We start from the raw sequence: 11969 nt of genomic DNA, 5'->3' as shown, positions 1-11969 counted from the left end.
CCACGCTAGCTAGTGGTATGGCTGCTTGCATTAAAGTGTATTAGCTGGTTCATGTGTCTCTGCCTCAGCTGCTTTGCTTCTGGAGCTCTGTGATGTTGGCTGGTGCTCCTCAGGCAGCCGTTGTAATGCTGCCTGGATGTTGCCCACCTGCTTGTTTGTCCGTAGATGACTGATATTTTGCCTGCTGTCACTCTGGCTATATCTTTTCTCTCTTCTGTGGCAGCTGGCCTGGTTGTAGGTTGATTTGTTGCATGCAGTGCTTTTCCTCCCCTGACAGCATACCTTAGGCTACAAATTGCACTCTGAATTTTCTGTTTCACAAGAGTGCAAAGCAAAGCCTGTTGAAAACAGCTGAAATCTCCTGCTGACTTCAATGGGACACTGAATCATATCCTAAATCACTGATGCTACAGGGTATGCCAAAGAGTTTAGCTCTGTGCTCAGAATACCACACTTCTGGGAATAGTGTCCAATAAATTACATTTTTCTAGAGAGGTTCCTGCTCCATGGAATATTGAGGTTTCTCAACATTTCTGCTTGTAGACTTCATCTTTTCTTTAAAGTACAATTCGTGAGAACGTCTTTCATAATTTCAGCCTGATGAATGTTCCTCCTCAAAGTGTCTTGGTCTGCATTTCATTTTGCTGTTTTTCTGGTGCAAAGGGTTTTCTGTTGCTGAAGAAAACATTCTTCCAAGGAAGACATCTTTCCTTTAGTCTCCCGTGGGAATGCATCTGTATTTCTGAAAGAGCAAACTTCTCTATTGGACCTTTTGAAAGAATCACTGGAGTTTCCAGACTCCTCTGGGACTCCTGTCTGTCTCCCAAGTAGCAGATAAAAACTGATCAATGAGGCACTCAGCATTTTTCACTTTCTTGTCTTTATTTCAGTGTGCCACAGAGGAGCTTGAGTTACTGGGAGAGCCTGCTCCCAACTGCATCCCAGGGTGGGCAAAGGTCAGCTGAAAGTATTGCTTAAAGAAAGTATTGCTTAAATAATCATAGGATTTGATTATGTGATCTTGTACCATATGTGACTTCATAGTGGTCTTGTGAAATTCTTTCTGCTTTAATTAGCAGAATGTCAACGTTTGTCTTCTACCCATGGCTTTAGGAGAGGTTTAACACTAAGCTATTAGACACCATCTGAAAACTGACAGGCATTTTAATCAAGAAACATGTTTCTAAAACTTCAGTGTAATGAGTTAGCTGTGAGTAGGTTAGAAGAGGACAGCAACAGAGACATCATGCAGATTTAGGTATTTGTTTTCTATTTCAATAAAGAAAAGAACATATGACCAAGGTTAATCCACCATAACACCAGCCTTGGAGCTGTTGGGAAGTGTCCTGTCAAGGCTCCTTGGGTTAACTCTTTCCTATTCACACAATACCTCATGATGCAGGAAGGAATATAACAAAACTATTTTTCTGGTCTGTTATGTTGGTATAACTCTTATTTTCCTCAGCTTACAGAAGAAGGCAGATGAAGTTTTTTGTGTCCAGCTCAAGTGTATCTTTTTATCCTCGTAAGTTCAAGTCCTTCCCCTCCTCATCTCTCTGGAAAGCTCTTCCAACAGTACTTTTTGGGATCTGCCTTCTCTGGCAGCATAGCACCCTGCACAACACCCTTTTTCTTGCACAGGAATGCATGTAAAGCAAACACTCTCAAAAGCAGTACTAACATCTCTACAGTGGATGCAGAGTAATCACAGGAGGAAGACAGAAATAGGATGCCAGGACAGGGCCTCAGGGTGTGTTCTGTACCTGGCCAAACAGGCGGGATAATCAGCTTTGTGATGCTGATGCCATGCAGAGATCCTAGCTCATCCCACCCTGCAGCCCCACAGGCTGTGCAGAAAGTGGTAATGTTTGCAAAATAGAGGTTATTGCATTACACTCTCAACTTGAGAACTATGCTTTCCAGCAGTCTCCATTCTCAGACCAACTCAGCGATAAACAGAAGTTGCTTAAATAGGAAAAGACAGATCTCATTTGTAAGTTATTGTAATGTATTCTGAGACTTTTGGTTCCTATAAGTAAGAAAATACCTAGAAATTGAACATAAAAAAGAACTAAAATGCTTTTAAAAAAAAATAAATAAATCAGTTTTCTGTTCTTAAGAGCCAATCATTGACATTTGTCATTAACCTTCCAGCAAAAAAAAATGAGCATGGACTTTTGGCTTCTGCTCCACTATCTGCTTTATTTCTTTTGGGGTACATGCCTTGTTTCAACATCCTGATTTTTAAAGATTTTCAAGGGACCAATAATGATTATCATTCATGAAATCTGATTTCCAGTGTCCCAAATTTATAAGTATTCATTTAACAATTATGATGCTAAAATAGATTTGCTTGTTTATTTGTTTCTAGTGGGTTGTTTACTGTCTAGATCAGCTTCACACTAGCTCAGTAAAGTACTTGCAGGATATATTTACTGTTGTTCACTAACTAATAAATGGGCTTGCACTTTTCATACTTACAGGAGATTCTGCAGAGCATGTGACTTCCATTGTAGGTTAAATGGCTTACATGTCTGTTAATATTATATCTTAATTTTTCAGGATCATAGTACTGAGTAAATTGCAGGAAATGGTTTATTCTTCAGCCTATTCCAATCTGTCAGAACTAACTTGGTTAGTATGCAGGATTGAGCATGTTATCTTGGGAGCAAAAGGTCAGCTCTGCCAGTTTTGTGAAAGACATTTGTTGGGAATCACGTGGACACAAGCTCTAGTTCATCTATGCCAGTCAAAAGAGCTATTTGGTACACTCTCAGGACTAGACTAACAGGATGAAGATGAAAGAGCTAAAGCAGAATTTATCAAGTTGAAATCAACAAGACCAAAAAACTCAGATTAAGTTGGACCTATTCTTTTTCACAGAGCTCCTAAAATGTAATGGGTAATTGATAGAAATCCAAAGTCCCTTTCTTCAGCCATAGATTGACTTTATGACTGGAAAAATATACAAAGTTCAGTTCAAATGGATCCAGGTTAAAAATAAATAATGTTCATATGTTAATATGGAAATCAAGCTTTCTGAGTCTATTCTTCTTATTTTTCTTAAAAAAAATATATAAATCAAGTCACTACTATGGGAAAAATAAAGAATTCTAAAGAGGTAAACAACTTCAAAGGGTATTTTTTAACCAATGGGGTTAAAACTTGTTTTCTAGGTATTCTTACAATGGTATAAGAAAACAGATGTGCATGCAATACAGTCACTGAGGAATGAGAAAAGAAAACCAAAAGTAGGGCACTGTCTTATACGCGATGAAAAATTTACTTGCTTCACCTGATACTTTACTATTGACTTTATCTAATGTGGAAAACAATCATAACAGAAATAGTGATATACAGTATCAGTAACTGAAAGCAGCACAAATTGAGTGCAAACAATATGAAAAGAGAAAGTCACCAGTCCAGTTAGTCAATAAAGATCACAGTTTTCAAGTAACATGCTTGAATCACTGTTATTAATCAGGCTCCCAATTTATAACAGATGATATTGTGCAGTCGGTGATTGATAATCCTTTCGGGCCTAATGTCGGTTCTTCCTTGAACCATGAAGACACAGTTTGTGTGTGTTTGAGAACTCTTAGATTGGTGAGCTCCACAGTTCACCAGCTGCCCAAATTACTTTCTACTGAAAAAAAATATATATATATATATATAATTACATATATATATATATATAAAATATATATATATATGGAGGAGGAGGGAACAAATTTATAACTCTCCTCTTTCTTTTCTCTCTTCTTTTCTTATATAGAGGTGAACTTGCAATACATTGAACATAAACATAAGAGCTATTAGAAGCAATTGTTCTATAATAAAACATAATGTTGCTAGAGCACAAACATCTGCCACTCATGCAGACATCATCCTGTAAACCCATCTAACTAACTCCATTTTCCCTTGTGATTGTATCAGGATAGCTTGCGGCATGACAGTGATTTGAGTGACAGACGTCCAACCTGGAACAGTGCTATGCATACTTATGTTTGTTTACAGGGCCTCATCACTCCTGAAAGATGTAAATTTTAAATTTGCTTTTATTGGGAAAAGGAACTGTGAGGAAAAGGTTGTTACCTTGGAATGCAAAGTCAAAGTTATTGTAAGGCTCTGTCTTTCATAAAAATTTTACCAAGTTTTTAAATTGACTTTTTGGTTTCCTAATGAAAAAGAGCATGAATAATTTAAATGTAGACTGCATTTTTTTTTTTTTATTAGAACCATACTATACCAATACAGCAAAAGGGACAACACTCAAGATACAGCTTAACTTAATCCTTCTCTTCCCAGGCTTTGATTACAATCTTGAAAACAGCTAGAGAGCCTCTGTATTAAAGGCAGATTTTCCTTATCTTCCTATTAAATTATGGTTAGGTTTATGCAGTGCTACCTTAGCAAGTTTAATCAATGAGTCTTCAGAACCATAACGAAAATTAGCTAATTATTTAAAACTTCTAGACATATAGCACCAGATACTTTTGCATTATAAGATATTAAAAACCTTCTCTATACAAAATATCTTTCAGTTTTTCCGTTATGCATCTATCATAACAAATCAATTCCCAATTCTAACATGCCTGTAAAGAAACAGGCAGTTTTGTTTGTGGTATGGGTATGACAATCCAAATGCTTGCACTTTCATTTCAGTCCTATTTGAACATATCTTTCGTTTCTTTATAGTGTACAAGATGTAATGGGTCATATACCCTGTATAAACAAAGCTTTCTACCATGAGATCTGCAATGTAGGCGAAATATTTTCCCTCGCCAATAAAACCATGCTCTCTCTTTAATGATACCAATCTGTAAGTTGGCATTTTGCATTATGTGCTTATTTGTCAAGCAGTAAATTGATTTGTTCGACTGAGAAAGAGAATAATGTGCAACCTAATAATCTTGAACTACTGTAGTCTACTACAGAAAGGTTTAGGTGCTTATTTTCCAAAGGCCATGCTCTCATTTCAAATCTCTGCTCTTTGACCCGAAATAAAAAAGAGGGGGAACGAAAGGTAATTTCTACCTGATCACGGTTTCCCTATCCGGGGTCCTCTAATCTCATATCCATCAGGCAATTGGCATGGTCAGCTGACTTTTTTTCAAAACCGCATCCATTTTCTGTTTCTTGCTCATGGCTTTCTGCAGAGGTAGCCTGTAAAGACAACAGAAAGATACACGAAGTGTTGGTGAAATATCTTGGGAAGTATCTCTAGGAAGATTTTTTTTCAAGGCAGGAGAGAAAACTGTCTTGCTTAAATTTCCTAGTGAAACACTTAACTGAATGACAGTGATGTTTTTAATCATTACTTTTAAATAGATACATAGTCTTTATATGATGAACCACAATATTTCATTTTAAATATTTGTCTGGGATACAGGAGCAACAAATATTCATAGCTATATCTGACTATACTTTTCTGTGACACCTACTGATGCTGCGATAACAGTGCTTCTTTTCACAGAAATAAAAAGCTTCTGTCTCAAACAGTTTTTCATTTTGAAGCCTGTGTTACCTTAAATCAGGTATTAAACGACTAGTGTCTGATTTTCCCACAGTAATAGTAAAGCAACCTTTCCCAGGGGCTCACTCCTCCCCAAATCTCACTGATTTATGGACAGTTCTAGAGCATGGATTTCGGTCATGTCTATTACTTATTTTATTTCTCTTATATTATTGTTACTTTTGTGATACAGCACAACATGTCATGTTGTGAACCCACCAGTTAAAAAAAAGACCATCCTTTCCTTAGCAAGTTTAAAATGACTCCATCTGAAGATAGAAACTGTATGAGGTAAAACCATTGTGAGAAATAACAACGTAATAGTTAAATGGTTATGCTTCCCATCAGAGAGCTAGTCCAAAATGTGAAAATGTCATCAAGTATCTTGGGAAAGACATTTTTTAAAATTGCAGCCAGATCTACACTTCAGCCAGCAGAACTAGCAAAACGAGATGTACTCTGACTCTTTGTGCAGAGAAAAATGAAGGTCTCTTAAACACCTTCTAGTCTGAGGGAGAAACTATGGAACTGCAATTTTGTGATTGAATTAAACTGTTCCATTTCCTAATTTTATCACAAGCTTTGTCAGAGGAATGGCTAAATGTCTGCTTATTAGTCCTCATCTCAATCTTTATCTCAGGAGACTTTTATCATAATGAGTGTTAATTCTATGAAATTAATTGAGAGGTTGTTATTTTCATCTCTAAATGGTGTGTATTTTTGATTGACTGGTCAATGACAAGTATCTTCTCATTTTCCACTATAATAAGGCTATGAAAAGGAAAAGAAGTGGAATAGTTGGCCAATTAAGTTATACAATAATGACAAGGTCAGGCCAAAGAGAGTACATTGTGGTAGTTTACAAATTACTAAGACATTTGGATTTTTCATGTTCATGACAGAAATTGTAATGAAAATAGAAAGTGACACATGAATCCATTAATATGACAGCACAATAAAAGGGAGGAGAAATAATTTTAAGCATACAAGTATACATCAAAATAATTTGAATGGATCAGAGACAAACCCACAAGAGAACTATGACTCTTTCCAAAATAAGATGATGCACCACAGAAAACATACATTTTTCATTTCCTCCTAAATCCGTGTCTTTCTTAGTTTCCTGTATTTCAGGGAAGTTTCTCCTTGCTTTATCTCTTCAATCTGCCCTATCTCTGAGTAAGAGCTTTGAGTCATGCAATGATGGTTCAATTCATTGAAATCTTGTGATGTTGGTTCCTTGTGTTCTGATGAATTTGCATTGCTTTGCCAAGGAAAGAGCAGCTCTCATCATCAAAAATGTGTGAAGCTGTGCCAGTAAAAAGTGACATGTTTATAATAAGGAACAATGTAGTCATATTGAACCTGTGCCTGCAAACATCCTGCATATTACATCATGCTGGTTGAACTGCTTTACCCAATAGTCTTGTGAGACTCATTTATTGAAAGAGGAAGAGTGGAGCTCCTGTCTCAAAGTTTAGCAAAAATAAAAAGTCTTGGATGAGATTTTTACCACTAGCTGCTTCCAGTGTTTCCTATGGCTAAGGTACAATTGTACATTTTGTAAAACCATGATCATGAATGATTTGTTCTGTTTTACACTTATAAGAAAAAAAATCATCTGAACATGTTATAAAATGAGGATATGATCTCTGAACATCTGAGGTACTCTTGGTTTTCTAACAGTAGTATCAGTATTGTTCTTTAATTATCTTGCACAACACCTGCATAGAAAGCTTATAAGAATGATCTCGTCATAATGTGTTAAATCAATGAAGGAAAAAAAGTGGGCTTTGTGCTGACTTTCCCTGTGACCCTTGCTTCAAATGAAGATGATCCCTAAAATACATAGGAAATTTAAGGGATCTTTTAAATTACGCTACATGGGAGAGATCCTTCCAGGCCTGCTGTGCTATATCAGCACAGTTCACTCTGCACCTACCTAAAGCCTTTCTTTTGGGCCCACCCTGCAATGTTCCCAATGACTGTGGGAAAAGTGGTAGGTATAGCACTGTCTACATCAAAGAAATATCCAGCTGTCCTGTTAAAATAGCTCTTCATTCTCTTGGCACTGATGGCACAGTACAAAGGAGACAAACAGGGTCAAATTTCAATGCTGTGTAGAAGAATATTGTCACACCAATGCTCAGCTTACACAAGTACAGCAGCTTTTATCTCTGAGGACCTTAGATGATTTTGAGGGAAAAAAATAAAAATAAAAAAGACTGAAACAAACTGTTTTAGTTTCAGGTCTTGACTCAATTTGATGCAACTAGGTGCTGCCTGAGGTCAAAGCAGGGTTCTCTTAGAAGTCTGTTCTTGCCAGGGAATTTGTATGGTCTTCCAGACAGCACAGCCACTGCTCCGACAACCACTGGTTACCTGAATACTTCAGACTGGTACAACCACTTTCCCAGCAACATTGCTCTCTTTTGATGCCTTATGTAAATGCCAGCCACCAGAGTGGTGAATTAACCTTGCAGCTACTGTCGCAGTGTTTTAAAATAATGGGATGCACATCTTTCTGCAAGCTGAATTTGTTACACACCCCATAGCAGCTGACACATTAGGGTGTCAGGTTTCATACTGTTCAGTTATCTCCTGCTCTTATGATAGGAAATTTTGGGGGATTTTGACACCTTGTCTTTTAGTGTCTCTCTCACTGTCCTCCTTTCTTGCCTTGTTGAAATAGAGAAGAAACTTTCCATCTTATGTCTCTGAGCAGATCACAGCAGATCTCTGAGAGGCTCCCTCAAGACAGCTTATGGGAGTTCTCTGGCAACAGAAGAATAAATTAGTTTTGGTTTTGTTTTGTTTTTGTTTTGTCCCCCATTTTAATATTAAAAAGGCAATATATCTATTTATGTATCATCAGCAAAAATTATCTTCAGACAGTTTTTGTAAATGTTTCCACTGAACTCACTTGGTATCCCCAAAAGAGTATTTGATATTCTGTTTTTTAATATATGCTATTTTCTCTAAGGGAAGGATATTAATGTGCTGTCTTTGTTTCTCATTATGAATTTGAGGATCTATGATTTCAGGGTAAAGATCATCAAGCATCAGCAGAGTTTACAGCCTCAATAAATCTAATTCTTTCACCTAGGAAATTTCTGGAAAGTTTTCAAAAATACATGGTAAATTCTGATCTCCAGATTACAGAATAGTTGAGGTGGGCAGGGACCTCTGGAGATCATCCTGTGCAACCTCCTACTAAAAGGAGGGCCAGCTAGAGCAGGTTTCTCATTGTCATGGACAACTGGACTTTGAATATCTCCAACAATGGATTTTCATCAATCTCTCTGGATGAGCTGTTCCAGCATTTTATCACCTGCACACTAAAAATTACATTTTGTGTCCATGGTCTCTTATCCTGTCACAAGGCACCACTGAGAAGAGTCTGGCTCAGGAGGATGGGAGGAAATATCCATACACATGGATAAGATCCCCCTTTGCCATCTCTTCTTCAGTCTGAATGTTACCAGCTCTTTCAACCTCTCCTCATACAGCAGATGTCCCAGTCCATCAATCATCTTTACAACCATTTGCTGATATTTATTAAAGTGAGGGATAGTTATGTTAGCAAATTAGAGACCAGTTACGACCACATCCCAGGCAAATTTATGCCTTTCCCTGAGGAGAATGGGACATCCCTGGAGCTTTCTGGGGTTGCAGAGGATGGACTTTTTTCATTGGCATGGTGAAGCCTTTTCTCCTAACAATTTCCATGTAAATGTTATTCTTGGAGAGCTATGATCTACACTTTGATAAGTGAATTCACCCATGCTTCCCCCAGAGTAAAGAGACACAGATTAGGTAATATTTTTACCAATGCCTTATTTGATTATACTTTAGATGTAAGAATGTACTTCCAACAGTAGAAGAATGAAGAGCTGGATCGTTAAGTCAGGATGCAGGGGTAAAATACGTTTCAGCTGACAAAAGTTGGTTTGCAGCGTTCCTATCCAAGTGATATAATGATGGCAATAATGACCTGTCACAACACATGTCTTCAGAGTAATTTCCCTCTATACTCACCCAGACGTCAGGAACCTAGCACAGAAAAGGAAAGTATGAAAACAACAGTAGATGGCAGAATCAGTTACACATCATAAGCTTTCTGACCCTCAGACTTAGTGCTGAACACTGTCCTCTTGTAGACATTCTTTGAATTCTTTTTTCATAAATAATGTTAGTTAGATGCCTACTGAATACTCAATTATGTTTTCATAGCTACTGGACTGCAGTAAAGAAAATTCTTTCTCCCAGGCAAGGCTGATAAAGAATGCAAAAAGGCAGCGCATCTCAATTCTCTGTCACTGCTGGCTTCTTGAGCATGAGCTGACACACACCATGGACTTTGAAGATGCAATGAATGACTCAGTGCAGAGTGGAGAGAAAAGATGTTGGAATTCTATAATCTATCACTGTCCTTAGCAGTGACTAACATAGGACATTAAAATTCACCATGAGTGAGAACTCGTGGTTAAATGTGTTAAAGTTACTTTTATAAAATATGTTCTATGGGGTTTTGTTTATACATTCTAGAATAGGGCATAAAACAATGTTTCAGTCCAGTGTCACTGTACAGTGTGAAGCATAATTGACGCACTGTGACAGAGAAGGCAAAAAGAAGGCCCAAGGAAAAATGTCTCGCTAAATTGACTAACAGGACAGCAGAAGACACAGAAAATAAAAGTAGAAACACTGCTTATGATAGATATTTTGTGTATATTCAAATATGCTGCCATTTTTGTACTCTCGGTAAGTCCAACACACACGGTATTTGTAAAAACATCTGTTTTTCCTATCCTTCAGCTCAGTATTCTTCATAGCTATTTTCTTGTCCTCCATACAATCAGTAATTTTAATTATTTCCATTATCAAGTACTCAGCTAAGAGTTTAGTTTCAGTAGATTAGATTGAATCCAGTTTGCTTTCATTATTTCCTGTTTGTTCAACTTATTGCAAATTGTTCTCTGTGGTTGTTATTATTTTCCATTAAGCTCTTTGAATTCTATGAATCCTTTCTTGAAATACACAGTAATGAACATATTTAAACTAAGTCTGTTTTCACTAGTTTTTCTATGCCTTTAGTTTTCACTGAAAAAAAAAAAAAAGCCCAAATGACAACATGGTTTAATCCCTCTATTCTATAAATTAATATCCAGTAACTATTTTCCTTAAACATCTGGGTTGCAAGGGGGAGTGAGGGTGGGGACAGTTGCCTACATTCCTCATGCAACTATTGCACCATAATTTTTTTTTCTTCTCCTTTGCTAAAATATGACTTTTTAAAATTGGAGACTATGCTTTCTTTTTAACCCTTCTCATACAAAATTTGCATGTGCATTACTTACCTCTTGCTTACAATGTGTCTTGAGCCTGAAGCAATTCATGTGGTTCCCTTAGTAGGAAAATGTAGTCATGAGGTCATGTGCCTTTTGGAGCATTAACCCTGTGCAAAAGGCAATACGAGTTCCTCAAGCAAAGTAATATCCCCTCTGAGCCCACCACATGACATGTCCAACAATGTAGAAACAGCCAGGGATCTTCCATTTTTCCCCAGGCTTGTCAGATTCATAAACTTCTGTGGCTGTCATCATCTTCTGTTGTGTGACTTTCTGAGTGCTGGTACCAAAATGGCTATGTCATAGAATCGTAGAATCACAGAATGGATTGGATTGGAAGGGACCTTAAAGACCATCTAGTTCCAACCCCCCTGCCATGGGCAGGGACACCTCCCACCAGACCAGGTTGCTCAAAGCCCCATCCAACCTGGCCTTGAGCACCTCCAAGGATGGGGCATCCACTGCTTCTCTGGGCAGCCTGTGCCAGGGCCTCACCACCCTCTGAGTGAAGAATTTCTTCTTAACGTTTAATCTATATCTCTCCTCTTATAGTTTAAAACCGTTCCCCCCTGTCCTATCACTGTCTGCCTGTGTAAAATAAATGTCTATACAGTCTCTTCCATCTTCTGTTGAAATAATGGGCCTTTATACACCTGCTGCCTACTTGCAAAACTCTTCGTCTCAAAAAACCCTGATTTCCAGAGCTTGATGAACTAGTGACCTTCTTGAACAAGTGTAATACAAGGCTCCTGGCATCCCACCTGCCTTGTAAAATGTAGCTGCAACTCAAGACCTCCTCAAGCAGGAGTCTCTTCTGAACAGCCGGCATTTACATAAGAGTTGGTTCCTGAATCAGACATCTATAAAGAAATGACTCAGTTAACTGTTGCAGCTCCCTTTCCAATCTTACAAAAGATCAAAATTCCTTGCTGACCTGCCAGGATTTTTTCTTAGCATAAACAATTCTTTTCAGTCTGTTTATCACAAGCTTTGCATCTACTATTTAAAACAGAATTTAAAATACACAGGCTATTTGCTTCTAAATGCATTCTACAAAGATGTATCCAGAGAGACTCTGGTGATAAATACTGGGTTATTGCTTA

This window comes from Anser brachyrhynchus (genome assembly GCF_964034855.1).
Source record: "Anser brachyrhynchus genome assembly, chromosome: 8".
Taxonomy (NCBI): Eukaryota; Metazoa; Chordata; class Aves; order Anseriformes; family Anatidae; genus Anser; species Anser brachyrhynchus.
The sequence above is the reverse complement of the archived record's forward strand: the minus strand, read 5'-3'. Positions refer to the sequence as shown.